Below are 21,991 nucleotides of genomic sequence, written 5' to 3' on the forward strand. Positions count from 1 at the left end.
ATACGAATCTATCCATATAAACAAATTCTTCTAATTCATTCTGTACAATTTATGGTGAATTTTCAAAGTTGACCAACAGAATCTGTTTTGTGTAGAATATACTGTCCGTTTTTCTGACCTTTCCTCAGTTAAAAATTCATATCTTTTTGTATACACATTAAAATTTATCTATGTTTGTTTTAAACAAAACTAGATTAATATATGAACATAATATATAAAAATAACCTCCAAATAATTTTTATAGAATTTCTGGTGAATTTTCAAACTCACTGCCAAATTCGAAAATCTAAAACTGTTTTCATTAATTTGCATCCTTGGTTCTTCTTCAATTCTTACAACACTTCTAATATCAAGAATTGATCTTTAATCATAAAAATCACAATTCCCCTTCATCCACCATAAATACCTATTTTCACATTTAAGCATGAAACCAAGAAATAATTATACCATCTTGTAGAGAAAATAGGATAGAACAATTTCCTATTTCACAATTTAATCCCAAAACTCACTAAATTTGATCAAAAATAGAAGAAAACAAATTGACTCACCTTGTCTATGGGTTTCAGCAACTAGCTGGAGAAGAGAGAAGAGTTTCACGATGTTTCTCAAAAAAATATCTCTAATTATTAACCTTTAAAACTAATTAAATGAATTTTTTATTCCTTTTTGGATCAAATACCAAAATTACCCTTAATAAATCTTGAAAATTACCAAATGTCATTGTATTATCTTCTATTAAAATATTCCTTGGTCAAAGATGATACAACTTGACTTTGACTTTCAAAATTGACCATGCAATTTTCAAAAATTGCATTTTAGTCACTAAAATTCCATTTGTTTGGTCAAATCTGAAAAATTGCACTGTTCTAAGCCAAGTTTCTCCGATCGAAAATGTGAAAATAATATTTCCAACCATTTTATAACATCCTTCAAATTTTCATAAAATTCCGGTTTGATACGATTATCTGATTTCAATACCGAAATTTACTGCTTTATAGCTTTATCACAATTCCCGCACAAAAAATATGATCCCCACTAAAATCTCTGTTTCAATCCAAACTTTTCATTTACAGGCATAAAATATATATAACTTTTAAAAATTACAAATTTTGGATCCTAAACTTTTCAATGTGTATACTTTAGCCACTATACTTTCAAAACATACATTTTAGTCACTGGTAAAAATTTGGGGTATTACAGGAGAGGTTTAATTTTACATCTTATGCCTTCACCGAAGAGTAGTGAAGCAAATCCATCAGTAAGCCTTCCGAGCATGATGATTAAGTCCTCCGGGCCATCTTAAGCCTTCAGCAAAGAGTAGTGAAGCAAAATCAATTTTAAGCCTTCACCAAAGAGTAGTGAAGCAAATCAATCTAGAGTCTGATATCCCCTGCAGAAATAGTGGACCGAATCCCTCATCAAGTTTTAAAGCACGGAGTTAGAATTGGACAAAAACTAGTTGTCTTTTTTGTCTTTGCTCTATTCTTGTTAACACAAGAATGCGCAAAGAGGGGCAGCTGTAGACACCCGTTTTTGACCGGGCTTGAAAAATATTATTATTATTATTATTATTATTATTATTATTATTATTAATACAAATTACATTTTATGTAGGCCTGAAGTTCAAGCCCGTATACAAGTCAATTAAAAATACAGTTGGAGCCCAACACGACCTACACCCGCTCAAACTAATTCACTGCCGCCAATCATGCCACCATCAAAGCTGATAATACACAAATCCTCCACATGTGTGAGCTGAGCCATTGAGCCACCAAGCCATCACCGAAACCTGCAACAAATTCATAGCCAGATATCTCCAAAGTCAACAATGAGCAACAAGTCACCAAAAATGCATCAAATTAAAGAATTAAAATCCCGAAAGTTTCGGGATTTCACCTACCCAAACCTAAACCCATCAAAATCTCACCAAATGCAAGGAAATTACGGAAAAGGATAAGAGGCTTTCGGTGGAATGAAGGAAATAAAAGGAAGACTCAGTGACCTTTCGAGGAGGAGGATCCGAACAGAGGGCAATGATCAGCAAAGGACAAACAAAAAAGACACAGCAGAACTGGGGGTTCTCGGTTCTTAACAGCAAAAAAGGGGAACGATTCGACCAATAGAGGATTGAAGCAACAACAAGAAAACAAAATTTGGTGCTCCTTATTTCAGTTTTAGTCGAAAGCAATATAATAGGGGGACTTCATCAATGAAATAAAAAGAAAAGAATGTAAGCAGAGAAGTTTTCTCTTGTTATTTTCAATAAGAACGGTAATGTAAAGGAGCTTTCTCAATTTCTTACAAAATTTACATAGTAAAGCAATATTTCTTTGTGTGAATGCTTATCTTTTTTCAAAACTAAGAAGCAAACAGAGAGAGAGAGAGAGTTTACCTTGGCCGAGCATCGGGGCTTTCAAGGGGGTAGATGTTAAGAACCCGGTTCTGTGGTCGCCGGCACAGGTTGAAACCATCGAGGTTTTCGGTCGGCTAGCAGGGGTTGGTTAGAGTTTGATTTGAGTCGTTATTAGCCGTTGTTTGCACCGTCGAGCGTCGCCTATTTATGGCCTAGGGACAGCAAGCTTTAGGGATCGTTTATGGTGTTTATGTTTTGATTTATTAGGTTTTGAGTTTGTGGTCTGAAAATAGGGCGTTAAGGTTGATTCGAGCGAATGTTGGACATTGGGGCTCTCGGCAGCCATGCGAGCAGGAGGGAGATAGTAGAATGGAGAAAGAAATGAGCGACCATTGTTTTTGCTAGGAGTATTTAGTTTAGCTTAGGTTTAAGTTTTAGTTTAGCTTATATATTATGATTTTTGGGTTATTAATCATGTCATGCATTTTAGTCCATAAATCAAATGTTTCTGTTTTTCTAATTTTGTATCTTTGTTTTGTGCGTATTTAATTTTGGTACCAAGTTAGTGTATATAAGTTTTTCTGTTTTAGACATTTGACTTTCGATTTTTTTGCATGTTGCTTTTTAGTCCTATATGTTTAAGGTTTTATTCTGATTTCAGTCATTTGTTATGATGAGAGTTTTAATTTTAGTTTAAAAATCTAGTGTAGTATATGATGTTCATTTCTATCCCCATTTATTATTTTGTTTGTTGTCATGGTGCTCAAATTTTTGCTCAATATTATTTAGTCCTTTTTTATATAATTACAATTATTTTTGTAGTTTTATATGCTTTTTTTTATTTGTGTATTCAAGTCAAGTAGGTGCATTATATGATTCGTATGCATTAGTTTATGTAGTATAATAAAACATATATGTATATAATTTGTGTTCCTATATGTCACCTTACATTAGAATCTTTATTATTTTCTTTATTAATAGAATAATCATTTTTTTAATTAATTAATCGTTGTATGATAGCCTCGCGTGTATAACTCAACTTAATCACATAATCGGATTAAGGGTAATACCCTTTTAATTTAAAATTGTCGGAATAGCTTCTCTTAATTGACTAGAAAGTTGTTTTCCACGATTTTAAATTATAAGTGTATCCCATCAGTTTCACCAAAAATTCGATTCTTCACTTTAAAATTTGGGAGTGAAAGAAACAGAAATGTTCGGCTATTTAAACTTGTTGAGAAAAGGTCGTTAGGACTGACCTAAAGATCTGGTCTCAATATTTTTAAATAATCGAATATTCTTTATTTTTCTAATAGTTTGGTAATTTTAATTTAATCTATTTCGTTGCTTTTAAATGATATAAAATTTGTATTTTTTTGTTTTATGGGATCATAAATCAAATTAAATTCGAATTTGTGAAATTTGTTGCAAAGACATTAATTAATCGATTAGGTACCGATTTAGGACGCTGTGGGGGTGCTAGTCCTTCCCCACGCGTAACTGACTCCCGAACTCGAATTTTGGTAACGCAGACCTCTATTCTTCGTTTTAATTAAAATTAATTTTTAATAAAAATGGCAAAACGTTTTTGGGTGCCCAATCACACCCTAATCAAAGATTGGTGGCGACTCCTCGAACCTTATGTTTTTATCGTAATGGAATTTCCAAATATTTGAAAGAGATGTTTTCTAAAATCGCATTGTTTTTTAATTAAAAAATCAATCATAAAGAGAATAATTAAAAATGATGCGGTTTTCAAAATCTCGCTCCCTCTCACACCTTAAAAATCGTTTCAATAGTGCCCAAGCTCCTCCAATAGCATCTTCAACCAGATTGCTTCTTTACTGGCTTGTGTAGCTGCTACATATTCTGCCTCTGTTGTGGATGTAGCCACAACTGACTGCAATTTTGAAACCCAGCTTACGGCTCCACCAACAACATTGAACACATATCCTGTAGTAGATTTGCTTTTATCCAAATCCCATGCATAGTCAGAATTTACATACCCATTGATTTGTAAGTTTGATCCTCCGTAAAATAATGCAATATTTGAGGTCCCTTTGATGTATCTTAGGATCATCTTTACTATATTCCAATGCTCTTTGCCTGGATTCTCCATGTACCGACTAACCACTCCTACTGCTTGTACAATGTCTGGTCTTGTGCATATCATAGCGAACATTAAACTTCTCACTGTCGATGCATACGACACTCGAGACATCTCCGTCCTCTCTTCTTCACTGCTAGGACTCATACTAGAGGATAATTTGAAGTTAATCGGAAGACGGGTAGAAATTGGCTTACAATCTTGCATGATGAATCGTGACAAGAACTTCTTCAAGTAATTCTTTTGTGAAAGCCAAATCTTCCTATTACTTTTATCTCGGTGAATTTGCATCCCTAAAATCTTGTTTGCTGATCCCAAGTCCTTCATTTCAAATTCCCTAGCCAGTTGTGCCTTCAATTCTTCAATATGATCTTTGTTGGGTCCTACAACCAATATGTCATCCACATACAATAGCAATATAAAAAATCGTTATCATAAGACCTCTTAAAATAAGCACAAGGGTCTGCATTAAGTCTGTTATATCCAAGGCACATAATGAAGGAATCAAATCTCTTATACCAACACCTCGATGCCTGCTTTAGACCGTACAGAGATTTTTTTCAACCTTCAAACCAAGTTCTTCTTTTCTTTCTTCAAATCCTTCAGGCTAGAGCATATAAATCTTTTCTTCAAGATTTCCATGAAGAAAAGTTGTTTTAACATCTAGCTTCTTTAGATGTAAGTTCAATGTAGCACACATTATCAAAACTACTCGAACTGTTGTTAGTTGAACCACATGAGATAATATTTCATTAAAATCAATACCTTCTTTTTTAGCATATCCTTTGACCACCAGTCTTGCACGATACTTCTCAACTTTTTGTCACCATTTCGCTTGATTTTAAAGAGCCCTTTTTTACCAATTGCCTTCCTTCCTTGTGGTAGTGACACAAGATCCCATGTATTATTTTTATGAAGGGCTTCAATTTCTTCTTGCATCGCCATCATCCACAGTGAAGTATCTTGTTATTGCCTCCTGGTATGTTGATGACTCATCGTCCTCTGTTAAAAGGTAGTATACAATATTACCTTCTATAACATAATCTGAGTGTCAATTGGGACGTCTTCTCACACGATCTGATTGACAAATTGTTGGAGCTTCAGAACTCTCTGGTTCTTGTTCATCATGTGTTGGTTCTGCTTCAGAAGAATCTCCTTGTTCAAGCTCCTTTTCTACATGTAACTGTGTAGTCTTTGACTTTTCAACGCTACCATCTTCTTCTTTTCTTTGTAGCTTATCTCCTACAAAGATAACATCCCTGCTAATGATCACTTTGCGGGCAATGTGATCCCATAAGTGATACCCCTTTACACCATCAGCATACCCCAAGAATTTGCATTTCCTGGATTTTGGATCTAGCTTTGAAATTTCTTGGGAGTTGTACATCACGTACATAATACTTCCAAATTCATGAAGGTTTGAATAATCAGTTGGTTTACCAGTCCACATCTCCATTGGTGTCTTCAGCTCTATTGCAGTTGATGGAGCTCGATTCACCAAATAACAGCGGTATTGACTGCTTCTGCCCAGAATGATTTTTCTAGGACTGCATCCCTCAACATTTCTCTTGCTCTTTCTAACAAGGTTATGTTCATCCGCTCTGCCACTCTATTTTTTTGAGGAGTGCTCGCCACTGTGAACTGTCTTTTGATGCCTTATTTCCTGTAAAAGTCATCAAATTCTTCCCTTGTGTATTATCCTCCATTATATGTTCTGAAACACTTGATCTTATTTCCAGAATCAAGTTCCACCCGCTCTTTGAAGTTTTTGAAAGTTAAAAACACATCTGCCTTCTTCTTAATAGGATACATCCAACATCTCCTGGAGTAGTCATCAATAAATGAGACAAAGTATTTTGCTCCACCTAGGATTGTAATTGGTGCTTGCCATACGTTAGAATGAACCAATTCTAGAACTTTTGCCTTTAGAATTTGACGTGTTGAATTTCAATTGGTGCTGCTTACTTGTTATGCAATGCTCACACAAAGTAAGTGATACCTTTCTTAAGCCTGGAAGTAGCTTTTGTTCCACAAGGACTTTCATTCCTTGTTCTGAATGTGTCCAACTTCTGATGCCATAACATTGCAGAATCTAAATTAAATGAGGTAACATAGGCTTCTACTTGTAGCAAAGTCTCTCCCTTTAGCATGTACAAGTTTGCAACTATCTTCTCGCCTTTTAGCACCACAAGCGCTCCACGAAACACCTTCATGATTCATTCTGTGTTTCAATCTTGCTTGCATTATTATCCAACAATCCGTGGGATAATAAATTTTCTTTAGGCCTTTCACGTGCCGCACATCTCGAACAACTTTACTTGTTCCATCATACATCTTCAATTTTATGGTCCCTACGCCAACGATCTCTAAGGCATGATCATTGCATCTATACGCAGATCCTCCTGAGACAAGTTTATAATGATGAAACCTTCTCTTCTTTAGGTCATGTGATATGTTTCTCCCGAATCAATGAGCCATATATCTGCATATCTCTTTCCACCTTCCATGGTTGTTGATGTTTTTTAGCATACATCTCCATCATTTGAAGTGTTTGCGGTATTGCCTTGTGGATTAGAGTTTTTATTAGACTCCAACAATCCTTCTTCAAGTGACCCTTCTTTCCACGGTTGTAACACTTTAAATTCTTCTTGCTCCTCGACTTCGATCTACCATGTTTGTGACTGCTGCTTTCGTTCGTTCTGTTGATCTCCCTCTTATCGTTGTTAACACTTCTGCTTGTTGCAGATTTACTTGTATGTCTTCCTTATTCTTGAGCCAATTTTCTTCTTGTAGAACAGCAGCTGCAATGTCATCAAAGACTAGACTGGTGATATTACTGTTTGTCAAGTTGATGATGAGTTGATCATACGAATCAGGTAGACTTTGAAGTAGAAGTTCAGCATATTCTTGTTCTCCTATTGTACATCTTAGGGATATAAGCTGAGAAAATAAAGTGTTCAGCGTGTTTAAGTGTTGCGTCACTGAAATAGATTCTGGCATCTAGAGAGTGTACAATTTTCTCTTAAGGAAAATTTTATTGTGCAACGATGTGGCCTCGTACAATTTGGTGAATGATCTCATATCTCCTCAATTGTCTTCTTCTCCTCAATGCTTGACAATACTTCATCTGCTAATGTTAGATGAAAGTTTGCCATAGCATTCTCGTCCATTTCGATCCTTTGTTGTCATCTGTGAAATCTACCGACCTTTCACTTATAGCTGCTAGACAACCGTCTTTCTCAGGATATCCTTCATCTTCAATTTCCACAATGAGAAATTTCTCCCATTGAATTTTTTAATATCAAATTTCGTTGCCATAATTTCTATTACGGATAGCTCCAACTATTTCACTATCGTGAATAGTTCTCTGGAACCTTCAAAGAATGGGTAATACCTTCTTACTTTCTTATGTTGGAGGATCCACCTTTTGGTGCAACCACAAAGACAATAGGCAGATATTACACACTCAAATCTGGCTCTGATACCAATTGTTGCGGAAGACGGCTATCGGATAGAGTAAAATCGCAACTGATAATTTGAGAAATAAAATGAAGATAAAATAGACACAAAATTTACGTGAAAACCCCCTAAATAATATAGGATAAAAACACGGGCAACGGTAGAAGAATTTTACTATGAAAAATATGAATTACAACTTCTCTCAATCTACCATGGAGAAACAATGATAATTCTCTCTTGATAAAAAATGAGAAAACAACTCTCAAGAAACTCTCTAAATTCTCTAGTATTGGAAGAAAGCTAGAATGCTTTGGGATAGTTTTGAAGCTAAATGAGCTAGGGTATTTATAGTTGAGTTTAAGGACTAATTTGTAAATACCCTAAATTACAATGACTAAAAATGATTTTACCATTTTCCAAAAATTCAACAAATGCTAGCTAATTTTTGGTGCCATTAATTGTGGCCATGTGCACCGTTCTTGACTTTCAACAGAAAAAGTATTTATTAATGGTTGATTATGGTGTAACAAACCAACTGAAGGTGTATGTTGGAGATTCAAGAATTGAGTCGGAAAGAATGAAAAATAAAATATTTGATGATAAAAAACATTTTTTCGAGGCATTAATCGTTTCATTTTAAAAATTTATTCTTAACGAGAAGAAACTTCCAATATTTAAAATTTCATGAAGGAATGTCACAATCATTGTCAAAATAATACATGTTCATAGAGAGAGATAAAAGGTGTGGATAGAAACCTCTATTGAAGATAAAGGTTGCATTATTGAGATGAAAAGGTTGGCTTAATGCTAAAGTTAAAATAACAAATCAAATGTTTCCTTTGTAAGATTGTTTCGTTGTGGTCTTGGATTTGGGAGTTTGCTGGTTGTGTTTTGGCTTTGGCAGTAGAGATATTATGAGCGTTGTAATTAGTAGTTTTTATGCATTCGTGTCTGTTATGTTTCGTTGTTGTTATTCCATGTTGTCGATACTCTTTTCTCCAATTAGGTGTATGGAATTTTCAACGAGGCTCACAACTTGATTTCTTTTAATAAAAAAAGAATTGCTGAGAAAAAAAATACATAGTCCACACTCGACCTCAAAAATAGAAAGGAAACATTTAAGAGTCTCAAACTATTACTCCTAATTTTCTACAAATTTATATTCAACTTGAATCCTCAAACGTTATAATCAACTTTATAATATTCTTAACTAACGAAAATGCTAAGAATTTCGTTTTTCTCAAAGAGCTACATCCCATATTAGATTGGATAATTTTCTTCAAGGTACACCCTAGCCCCCTCCCTTTTTTCTCAACCTAGTTTTTTTTTTTTAATATTTTTGTGTCGTCTTCTTCTTTCTCTTTGATCTTTGTTTAGTCGCAGCGGCACCAATTTTAATGGTTGTTACCCGATCGCCGAGGAATATTAGTTCTCTTATTTTATATTATGTCTTTTTTTTCTTGAGTCTTTTTAATTTTGAATAAGCATCTCTATCCTTGTGACATGATTTTCTCTGCTCTTGTGGCATGCGATTCCTCTACTCTTGTGACCGATCCTCATTTTTTTTGTACGTTTTTTCGCATACCTTTGTGGTCAATTTGGTTCTCGCACAAAACCATCACGATATTTATTTCTGATTGGTTGGTTGGAGGTCACGTATAGTCAGATCCCCTCTTTTGGTAAATGTGTTTGTCGATGTATCAGAATTTGTAACGAAGCAGCCTGCCAGATTATTTGGTTCTCTCTCCACTCCTTTATCATTTCTTCAAGCATCTCATTCGATAGAGACAAAGAGTTTGTACGAAGGTTATTAGGTTTTGATATTGTCGTCATTCTCATGGAAGGTTTTAATTTTCCTCGTATTCTTAGGTTTATTATTTACTTTTGTTTGAGTATTTTGGTGACTGTTGTCCCCACTTTATCTCTTTATTATGATGCGTTGTGTTGATTTCTTCGTTGGTCCTAGTGGGATGAGACACTAGATTCCTTTAGGAGGGTCGCCCTTGCTTCTACAATACTCGATCCGGAATAGTTAATCAATAGATTGAATATCGAGGTAATAACAAAAAAATTTAATTATTCTTATAATTTTATCTAACTCGACAAGGACTCCTTGTTCATAAAAAAATCTATAACAATAGGGGTCCGCCCATACTTTAATTATTAAAATTGGACAAAGTAAATGCGACAAAATTAACTGTTACTTACGAATTCCTTGTTCATAAAAGAATCCTTTTATTATTCTTTCTTTAAGAGTATCTTCATCGAGTCCTTCATATCTATTCTTATTTTAGGAGGTCTAAATCAATTCCACAAGCATCTTCTTCATGTCTCTTACTTTAGGAGTCCCTTAATCAGATCTGCCTATGCCTTTAATTGTTAATAACGGACAAAGTAAATACTAAAAATAGCATCTCTACAAATTATGATGTGACTGAAATTTTTCTTTTTTTAATAAATCATGAAAACCTTCCTTCCTTTCTTTGAATAAATCTAAAACAATAGAGGTCCGCCCATACTTTAATTATTAAAATTAGACAAAGTAAATGCGACAAAATTAACTGTTACTTACGAATTCCTTGTTCATAAAAGAATCATTTTATTATTCTTGCTTTAAGAGTGTCTTTGTCGTAACCGTCATTCGAGTGGTTTCGGAATCGGGTTTCGACTTAAATTTATGTGTGATGGAGCTATCACTGATCATTTTAAATTAGGTTGATCGGACACCCTAACTTACCATTAATCTGATCTACGTTTTACCAGAAATTAATTAGATTCGGGAGTTGATTACAGTTAAGGAATGATTAGCACCCTTGTACTGCCCTTTCGGTACCAATTTGACTTCTCGGTTGTCTTAATTGCGAAAATTACAATTGAAATTAAAACTTAAAAATTCGATTCAAATTACTTACCTTTGACCAATTTAAAATTGCCCTAAAATCAAATTAATGTTAAACAAAAAAAAATAATAATAAATTACACGAAAACAAAAATTAAAGAAGGATTAAATTAGAAAGAATTTGAAATTAGGGGTCATATTGATGCTAAATGAAAGCTACAAGGAAATTAAAAAATTTAGGGTGTCAATTTGAAAAATATAAGAAATATAATCATGGATTAAATTGAATTAATTCAAAATTCAAGTGAAAATTACAACAAGTGACCAAAAGAATTACACATCAAAAATGCAGGGACTGTAGAAATAATTAAACTATTTCATAATTGCACAATGACCCTCCTTATAAATAACCATTAAAATCAAAAAAAACTATATAATATATTTTCAGAATTATATATTTTAAAAAATATATATTATATACATTTTTATAAACTATTTTTATATATATTATATACTATGTAAATACTGTAATAAAAACTCTTGATGTCCTGTATAAAATGAGTGTCGACCGTCTTCATTAACTCCCTATTCATGTCTATTCTTATTTTAGGTGGTTTTAATCAGTTCCACAGCATCTTCTTCATGTGTATTCTTACTTTAGGAGTCTCTTAAGCAGATCTGCCTATGCCTTTAATTATTAATAATGGACAAAATGAATACCAAAAATAATATCTCTACAAATTATGATGTGACTGAATTTTTTTTTAAATAAATTATTACTTCTTCTATATATATAGAAGGAAATTGTTTATCGACTCCATAAGAGTTGTAGAAGTTGATATCCATATATCAATCTTTAGGTTCATTCCATTAATAAGCCATGAAAACCTTCCTTCCCTTCTTTACATTTCTGTCCCTTCTCCTGGTAAGTTGACTTTGCAAACTTGATTAAACAAATGACAGTTTGGTATTAATAATATAATTTCTTTAGTATTTATACATATATATATTGTTAATTTGTATGGTTAATCATACATGTTTATATGAACGCAGTTTGCAGACACCATTGTACAGATAGGAAAGACGGTGGAGAGTATTGGAGAGCTATTTTGAACCGAGACCGAGCACCACTTCTTATGGCCAGAAATCATTCACTAGTGATTTTAAACCGAGATCGAGTACCACATCTTATGGCGGCGATGATGTTGATCTTAAAGGAGTGAAGAAATCAATTACTAGTAAATTTGAACCGAGACCGAGCATCACGTTTTATGGTCAAAATCATTCACTATTGATTTTGAGCCGAGACCAAGCACCACTTCTTATGGTGGCAATGATGTTGATCTTAAAAGGAGTGAAGAAAATTAACTAGTGAATTTGAACTGAGACCGAGCATCACATCTTATGGTAAGAAATCATTCACTAGTGATTTCAAACCGAGACCAAGCACCACTTCTTATGGAGGCGATGATGTTGATCTTAAAGGAGTGAAGAAAACTTTTCCTAGCAATTTTGAACCGAGACTGAGCACTTCTTATGGCCAAAAATCATTCACCGGTGATTTTGAACCCATACCGAGCATCACTTCTTATGGTAAGAATCATTCACTAGTGATTTTGAACCGATACCGAGTATCACATCTTATGGTGGCAATGATGTTGTAAGAACTCTCATATGTGCTTTATAGAAAGCACATGAATGAGATGGTAATATAATTACAATATGATGCTTATGTGTGCTTAGAATGTCTATGCTATTGTAAAAGGTGTGTTTTCCTATGAAATGTTCTATGAATCCTATTATTAGCAGAAATTAAAATGGATTCTCAAATAATTTGGAAAAAAATATCAAATTTGCTTTATGTAAATGTAAACATCGAATCGAACATAAAATATTTTTATAACACTGACGCACTGAATGTTACAATGCAATATATACTGCATCGTAACATTTATTGTGCAAGTCTTGGGACTCAGGTTAACCGAGGTCTCGGAGCTCAAGTATCATCTAGTACAACCAAAGTATCATGACAAAGACACTTATTACAAATTCAATAATCTGGGACCAGAATAAAATTGTCTGCCGGGAAGAAATGGCAAACACCGGGCGTTCCGGGCTCGATCCCCAGCACACGGAACGACGCATGGTCGTGTTTCCATTGCGAAGTATCCATATGACAAACGGTCACTGCCTTCACCCGATCTCCGTTATCACCACCCAATAATACCTTGAACACTGTTTTCAGTCCCTTGGGTATGGCAATACAGTACAGCATAAGGGTAGGGCATCGTGTGACAAGCCATCATCCTCGAAGCCAGTATCTCATCCGGTTCTTTTAGTATAGTATAGTTTTGGAAAAGGGTGCACGACTTCATATGATTTCGGTTGCGAAGATTTTGATATCGGAGTTCGATCCGATGATACTTATAGCGAAATCAAGCATCGATGCTATCGACGTAGCGCAGAATTTGATCTCCCCTTTGATTGCCGGAGTTTCGCATTCTCGAAGTGTAGCTTCCATTGCTTTGGCCTGGGGAGAGTTTTGCGAGAAAGAGAAGAACCGAAACAGATTAGGGAGTTCTGTTAATGAGAAAGGAATGGCTTCGGCTTCGTCCCGAGGCAAAAATAGAGGCGATGTCGATGAGACTTTCTTACGAAAATATATGGATATCGAGTTCCTGACTTCAAGATCTTTCAAGGTGAAAAACACCATCACTGATTGATCCATGTGAGATAATGAATCTACCCTTCCATCCTCGTACTGCAAAAAGGTTTAATCCTGTAACAAAGTTCTAAACAAAAGATCTTATAGCCTACAAATTTTCACGTATCGATTAAGCTCTGATTAGAAAATTAAAATTTGAATTTGAATTTGGAGAGTTTGGCGATATTACCATGACCAGTAGGAGGAGGAGAAAGTTGAAAGACGCATATTACATGCCCATTTTTGTATAAAAATTTCTTCCACTATAAGCTATATATAATATATATTCTCAATTTATAAAGAGGAAATAGTTATAAATATGGGTAAAATACACAAATTGTCCCCTGCTATAAGATGTTGTTTTATTGAGTCATCGACTACAAAAGCTACATAATAGATCAACCATTGACCATTGTTTTGTTGAGTCCCTCTACTAGTAAAAGTTATAAAATGTTTACCCGACTATTAATATATTCTAAACTCGTCATTTTCTGTTAGAAAATCGATCGTTGATAAGTGTTTATTTTAGTTAATATTTTACTTTTAAAATACTCTTTAGTCATTGATTTTTGTGGCTTATTTGTTTATTTTAATTTATTTTCTGTACAGGATGTAAGATTCTGGAAATTACACAAAAAGGACGCAATTCTGCAGTTTTTTATTTTCGGAATCAAAGTTGGCTGGAATTTGGATTTGAATTAAACTCAAGTTTAGGATAATATTTAAACATTATATTTTATCTTTGTATTTTAGTTTAAATTGGTTTTTAATATTTTTAATTAAGTTTTAGGATATTATTTTTATATTTTATCTTTGTTTTAGGTATTTTAGTTGAAATAGGTTTTAGTGTTTTAATTAGGATTTAGAATATTATATTATTTTCTTAGGTATTTTAGTTTAAATAGTTTTAAGTGTTTTAATTAGGATTTAAGATGTTTTAGCTTAATTTTAGGAATTTTAAGGCTATAAATACCCTCTAAGGGTGAGCCTAGAAACATATCTCTCTCATTTGAGAATAAAATCTTCCTTTTCTCTCTATTTTTCGCATACTTTTCTATTATGCTAAGTATCACTTTGGTTATGCTTAGCCAATTTTCTTTCAAGCCAAAGGCTAAAGCGAAGGCTCAATTCCAAACGTGAGAATTGTAAGGTACTTAAATCGCTTCGGATTTTCTCTCTGTTTTATGAGCTTACTTTTCAGGTCAAAACGATTTCGACATTGGTCTGGATATTGTTATGGTTAACGTTTGAAGAATGATTTGCTTATTGAAGCATGTTCAACTTCCCGAGAACACACTTAGCAAAATTGTTTGCTAAGAGGAAACTGAGATCGGAATCAGTTGTTATTGAAACGACACAATCCGAGTTGGCAACGAAGAATTGTTCTTGCAGTAACCGACGTGAATCTTGAAGTAAAAATATACTTCGATGATCCGAGGAATTTGAGGTGAAGTTGAAGTCTGAGGCTGCTTTCACAATAAGTTTCTCTTTATCTCAATCTCTTTAATTTGTTTATTTAATTATTTTTCTTTTATTTAATTCTTATTATTATTTTAAAAACAACTTTTAAAAATCCCCCTTTTATAGTTATTACTATTAATATTTATTATTATATTATTTTTCCTTTTTATTTATTTTATTTTAATATATCTTTTCAACTTCATATGGAATTCTTCTTCTAAAATCAAGAAAGAGTTTTATTAAGTTAGAAACACCATAGTCCCTATGGATTGACTCTGCTTCTCTATACTATCTTTTCCTTTTTATTTATTAAGAGGTCAGAAATTATTTTGATAGCAAAACGACGGTTATCAAATTGGTGTCGTTGTCGGGGACTAATGGCAAGTACTGATTTATTTTTCTAGTGTTTTATTTATGACCAGAAGAAAACCATGTGAATTAGTAGATCTAGATCTGGAGATCGAAGCAGACACATACAACATTCCGATGGCAAAAGAACAAACGATTCGAGAACTAGTCACAACACCTGTCACTCAGACGCCATTATGCATTAATTTTTCTAGTTGCAGGACTCCGTTTCAATTAAAGATGGGACTCATTCATCTTCTTCCCAACTCAGACGCCATTATGCATTAATTTTTCTAGTTGCAGGACTCCGTTTCAATTAAAGATGGGACTCATTCATCTTCTTCCCACCTTCCACGGCTTTCCCACTGAAGATCCGCACAAACACTTGTTGGAATTCAACATGGCTTGCACTAGCATGAAACCACAGGGAGTTACCGATGATCAAATTAAATTGAGAGCTTTCCCTTTTTCTTTAGTCGACTTGGCTAAAGATTGGTTATTTTATTTACCTCCAAATTCAGTTAATTCATGGGCTGACATGAATCGAAATTTTCTTGTCAAGTTCTTTCCAGCGGCTAAAGTAAGCGAGTTGTGAAGGAGCATTCTTTCCATTCAGCAAACGAAGAAAGTCTTTATGACTATTGGGAGTGATTTAAAAAGCTTTGCGCACATTGTCCGCAACAAGGATTAAGTGAGCAAACGTTACTTCAATCCTTTTATGAATGCCTTTTACCAATGGAGATGAAAATGGTGGATGCCGCCAGTGGAGGAGCATTAGTCAACATGACCCCAACAACAGCAAGGGAATTGATTTCAATCATGGGAGGCAACTCTCAACAGTTTTCAAGTGAACCCAGCCGATGGGTTCACGAGATAAGTATATTTTCCCTTGAAAAATAAGTTAGATAAATTAACTGAATTAGTTAATTCACTTGTTGCAGGAAAATCTGGAGCAACAAGAGCATGTGAGATATGCACAAAGCTAGACAATCCAAACTTCAACTATGCGGCAAATCAAATACCAACTTATCCTCCTCAACAGCAAACGTAAAACCCATCATTGGAGGAATTCATAGGGAAGTTAGCAATTTCACAAGAAAAGTTCATTGCATCCCAAGAAAAATCCCAAAGCCAAACCGAAACACATCTTCAAGAGTTAGATAACCAAGTAAGCCGACTAGCTCAAACTATGGGAAAATTGAAATCACAAGGAAGACTACCTGCTCAAACGGAGTTAAATCCGAGAAAAAAATGTTAGTGTCATCACACTCCAAAGTGGAAAAGTTATCTCACACGAAGTTCTAGCAAAAAAAAGTCTCACATCAGGAAGAACAAGAGGACATGCCACCTTTAGAAATACAAGGTACATCTGACTCACATCCTTCTCTTTCTTCTCATGAAATCACTTCACCACCCTTCCCATCAAGGTTGATGAAGCATGATAAAAGAGCTGAAGAAAATGAGATCTTAGAGGTGTTCCAAAAAGTTCAGGTCAACATACCTCTTCTTGAAGTAATTCGACAAGTACCAAGGTATGCTCAATTCTTAAAAGAACTTTGCACTACAAAGAGGAAATTAATGGGGCACGAAAAGGTAAATTTGGGAGAACATGTCTCTGTAATTTTTCAATGAAAGCTCCCACCAAAGATGAAGGATCAAGGTATGTTCGCTATACCTTGCAAAATAGGTATTTTAAAATTAAACATGCAATGTGTGACTTAGGAGATTCAATTAATATTATGTCATTTTCTATATATAAAATGATTACTAACAAGCCTTTGAAGGAAACAGGAATAACCATATAGTTGACTGATCGATCTGTGATCTATCCAGTGTGAGTAATGGAAAATGTTTTGGTAAAGGTCAATGTATTATTCTTTGCTGCAGATATAACAATGAAAGAGCCTTCTGAGCCTCCAGAAGCAGTGGAGGAAGTAGATATATCTGATTCGGTTGCAATGAAAAAGAACGAGCATTGTGATGCAGCAGCATGGATTCCTGCGGGAGAATCTAAACCAGCAAATGCATCAGAAAATCTAGAGACTGCTTCCTCTTCTCTATCCGACTCGAAGAATGAGCAAAAACCTATTAAACCAAGTCCTGGTAGAAAATCTATTGAGCCTGATGAGGGCATCAAATGATGTTGATGAAATGGCATCTGTTCCACAACCTTCAGAAAAGATTGAGCCTCACCTACCAGTCACCTTAAATTCTGGAAATGAAAATGGAGTAACCACGGGTTTCTCTCTTTTCTTGTATGAATATTTTGTTTACAAAACCAACTCTACTGCAAAACGCTTCTCAATATCTTATTGTCTTTTGCAGACAACATTAAAGAAGGTAAAAACCTGAACTGTGACTCAACGGACATAGAAGATAATCGTAGCACTGATAAAGTAAAGCGTGCTGCAGTTACGGCACTCTCAGCAGCAGCAGTGAAGGCGAAACTTCTAGCAGATCAGGAAGAGGACTAAATACGAAAGCTTGCTGCATCATTAATAGAAAAACAGGTTTGTTAGTTGCAAAATACATGCAATCTCTTTTTCCCATAAATATCCAACATTCCAACTGGAGCAAAACCTAAGTTTTTCTCGGGCTTTAATTCAATGCAGTTATTTAAGATGGAAGCCAAATTAGCATTCTTCAATGAGATGGAGGGAGTTGTGATGAGGGTGAAGGAGCAACTGGACAGGTCAAGGCAGAGGCTTTTCCTTGAGCGGTCACAGATAATTGCCGCTCAACTGGGCTTGCCAGCTTCCTCCTCTAGAGCAATGACACCACCAAATGCTAGAAACAGAGTTGTAACAAGCTTTGCGAATTCATTTGCAAGGCCTCCTATGAGCATTAAAGCCCCAAGACCACCAATGTTGAGACCCATGACTCCTACACCTTCGAACCAATACGTACCCCCAACTGTTACAGGTAGTTCAATTCGACCTTCTAGCTAGGACAATGTTTCCTCCACCGGAGCCAATCAGACTCTATTCATATGACTTGTGAATAGATTTTTTTCTCTTTCCATTCTTAATACTATGTTCATCTCTCACGAGATTTATCAGGTGAGTACCCTTTATAGTTGCAGTTCACGTTAGCATTAGCGTTGCTAATCATATGGGTGTTTTTAAGAGCTTGGGAATTTACTCAAACCGAACTCGTAGCAAATTCATTTGTGATCAACCTTTTGCTAATTCCAGCACACCATTGATTAATCTTTGAGTAATCCAGTTACTGCTGCCTAAATTACGGGATCGACTGACATCGCATGATCATAGGACGAAGGAGCAGATGGTTATTGTTCTCCCTTCGATCCTATTCTAGTCGAAACAGTCGAGCCTGTGTCTATCATTGAATTATTCCTTCTGGTAGTTGATACTGTGGGACCTGGATGATGAATTTTAGGTGATGAAAATTAAACACCATAGCCGTACCAAATTCTTAGGGCATCTTAAAATCAGATATAACCCTGTGTATTCTATTTTGTGGACAGACAGATCTGTTTTTGTTGTTATAAATGTCGTAAATCTTTGGGTTTGGAGTTCCCTTTTCTCTATATCAGATATAACCATGGTTTCTTAATGAACTTTTCTGATCCCCCTAGAGGCTTTTGTCTTCCGAGTTTTTCACATTTTGAGCATCCCAATTACCCGTATCATTGACAACACTGTGTGTCTCTAACATCAGATAATGTTCAAAACTTGATAAAGGAAATATAAGCTTGACATAGGTTAATCTACCTCTCAGATCATGTGGTTAAGTTATAAAGATTAATGAAACAAACCTTTATACAGATGTGCTTAGGATTGTTTCATAAACAAGTACAGAGCACATGATAGATTATAAAAGACTGGCATTGCAATCATTTAAAAGGACCAAAAAAAGGACCATGAAAAACAATTGTTGATGGCATAAAAGCAAACTGCAATAGGACAGCATTTTGAGGTTTGATCATCCATTTGATTACAAAGCAAGCCACCATATCTTATACATTGGAGGTTGGGAAACAGGCTCTAAAGTTATTCTAAAAGCAGAAACAAAATAGTCCCAGATAAAATTTAGGATAAGAAAACTATTTCAGAAGCCACGTAAAAATTAGATAAATTCAGATAGTTAAATGAACTAGTTTTCCCTTCATATACATCAATTGACAAAACCTAAATTAAATACTTACACATTCAAATTACCAATGCCAAGACAGGATTTCCTACATCAGCAAATGAGTGTGAGCTTTCAGACGTTAAATTATAACCAATAGCTTCAAATGCCATTGCTTATTGACAGTGTTCTATTTGTGCTTTTTGAATGTCTATATAGTTTTAAAAGCGGAAATAGATGTGAGAGAAGGTCCCGCTTCTCTCTAGAGCCCATAGCCCAGGCGTTTTTGAATTATTTTCGCCACCGTCATCCACCCGTTGTCCGCTGCCGCCAACCGCCGTATGCTGCTGCCGTCGACCGCCGTTTGCTGCTGCCGTCAGCCGTCCACCGCCATACTCCGACCACCGTTTGAAGCTGTTTTTTCCTGGGAAGATTGCCGGCCCACAGTGATTCCAAATCTGGCCTTAGATTTGCAATTGAGACATTCAATCGACGCAGATCTTCACGAAGTTCACCGCAGATTTACGCCACTTCCCGCCGCTCGTGGTCGACACCGCCTCACCACCGGACTCAGCTTCTTCTCGCGACCAAAACCCCCCTTCCATAGTGTCGAGAATCGGTTCTATTTTCACTGAACTGGTTCGGCAAGAAATTACCCTATCCTCCAAACTTTCTTTTTTTTTTACCGTAACTCCTTATTCCAGCTACCCAGATCTCACCATGGAACCCATACGCCCGTCTCAACACAGGCGAACTAGTGGGTTAGCTGCAACAGCCGTGGTAGGTGCAGCCGCTGTGAACTTTTTTTTTTTTACCGTAACTCTTATTCCAGCTACCCAGATCTCACCATGGAACCCATACGCCCGTCTCAACACAGGCGAACTAGTGGGTTAGCTGCAACAGCCGTGGTAGGTGCAGCCGCTGTGAACCGTACTAGTACTTTCTTTGGACCCGTCGACGCAACCACTTTTTCCTACTCCAGCAAGGAAAAACGTGAGAGGGGGAATGAATAGGAGAGGACAAAGTTTCGGAAATGGAACAAGCGAGCCTTCACCAGACGTATGATGGTCGGATTGAGGCAATTCAGTAATTTCCATCTTTCCGCACGTTCTAATATGAACGATGTACTAGCCGCCTTGGCCTTGGACAGTTGAGGCCGACGGCACTACCTACAGTCAGTCTCCTACGCACCAAAATCAGCAAAATTTAAGAGTAAATTCAACGAGGTCGGGTTAAAGTCCTTTATCATCCAGACGTTTGAAAAATTGCTTTGCTAAAGTAACTTTAGACTGTCAAACACCTGTTGTAAGGATTGACGACAATGGAAGATCTCCTTCACAAGGTGGGAATTTTAAGACTGAGAAGTTTCCTTCAGCAGAGGCAACTCCAGCCCTTTCTGAAGCTGATGTTGATCACCATGGAATCAAGGAGATCACCACGAAGGGGTACTCCAATGAAAAATCTTCTGAAGTAGCGAGAAGGAGAAGAAACGGATTTCAAAATAGGTGGAAGGAAGGTCACACAAATGGTAGTAATGGCTGTAAAAGTGGATGCATCTCGTTATTCATTGAGAACCTACCGGAGAAGATCCATTAGAATAGACTCGGATCTTTATTTTGCACTTACGGTCATGTTATTGATGCATTCATTCTTAACAAAAGGAATTCGAAAGGAAGTCGCTTTGGGTTCATTCGCTTTGCTACTATTGAAGAAACAAGGAAAGCGATATCAAACATGAATGGCGTTCATATTTACGGCAACAAAATTAAAGTCTCTTTGGCTAAATATAAACCCCGACAGTCTTACTGGCGAAAGTCCTCGACGGTTTGTTCAACGTAAGTCTGGGATGAAAGATTTTCCGAGGATTAAACATTGTGAAGTCGAGGGTGTTGTGGACGAAGACAAACTTCACGTGTTAAGTAATTGTCTTATGGGGTAGTGCAAGAATTTTATCAAAATTGGTAATCTTGCTAACCAAATACAAGCCAAAGGACTAGCTAGTTTCACGCTAATGAGAGCTGCTGGAAATGTAGTTCTAATGGTTTATGAAGACTCTGATTCATTGAGAAGAGTGAAGGATGATAAGCTAGAGACTCTTGCAGAATGGTTTTCCAGAGTGGAATCTTGGTCAAAGAGCCTTGTGGTGGAGTGCCGGCGCGTGTGGTTAGTTTGTGCAGGTATTCTTTTTCACACTTGGAATTGGGATACTTTCAAAAACATCGCAACTAACTGGGACAAGTTAATAGCAATTGACAACAGTTGTGAGTTTCCATCGTCCTTTGATCGGGCTAAAATTCAAATACTCACAAATGTTCATGGGAAAATTGATGAGATGTTGGAATTGAAGGTCAGTGTTAATTTATTTAAAATCTTGGTACATGAAATTGATCCTTCCTTCAAACCTAATTCTTGGATCTCTGAAAATTGCGATATTTCATTAGAACTTGTTCCTCCAATTGGATCGTGATTGTTCGGCAACAATTTTCATAGATGTTTTATTAGTTTGTGGTTGTAATTGTTGATTTTTATTTTGATATGTTATCTTTCATCTTGAGGTGTATTCTTGAAATAGGATTATGTCTTAGGGGGTTTTTGTTTGAAGATGAAAGATTTTTAGGTGTTATGGGT

General features: G+C 35.6%; 1 long non-coding RNA gene and 2 pseudogenes across 1 annotated transcript; 2 read left to right on the forward strand and 1 right to left on the reverse strand.

The window, feature by feature from the left end:
- The first annotated feature begins 11,638 nt into the window (after positions 1-11,638).
- LOC120142808 lies at positions 11,639-12,422 on the forward strand (annotated as a pseudogene).
- A 341-nt stretch (positions 12,423-12,763) lies between these two features.
- LOC120142644 lies at positions 12,764-13,685 on the reverse strand (annotated as a pseudogene).
- A 3,793-nt stretch (positions 13,686-17,478) lies between these two features.
- LOC120142733 lies at positions 17,479-18,021 on the forward strand. Its single transcript, XR_005517880.1, has 3 exons — positions 17,479-17,510; positions 17,597-17,781; positions 17,884-18,021. It is a non-coding gene; the product is annotated as an uncharacterized LOC120142733 (long non-coding RNA).
- Positions 18,022-21,991: the final 3,970 nt, after the last annotated feature.

The sequence above is a fragment of the Hibiscus syriacus genome, unplaced genomic scaffold (genome assembly GCF_006381635.1).
Source record: "Hibiscus syriacus cultivar Baekdansim isolate YM2019G1 unplaced genomic scaffold, ASM638163v2 tig00110831_pilon, whole genome shotgun sequence".
Lineage (NCBI taxonomy): Eukaryota > Viridiplantae > Streptophyta > Magnoliopsida > Malvales > Malvaceae > Hibiscus > Hibiscus syriacus.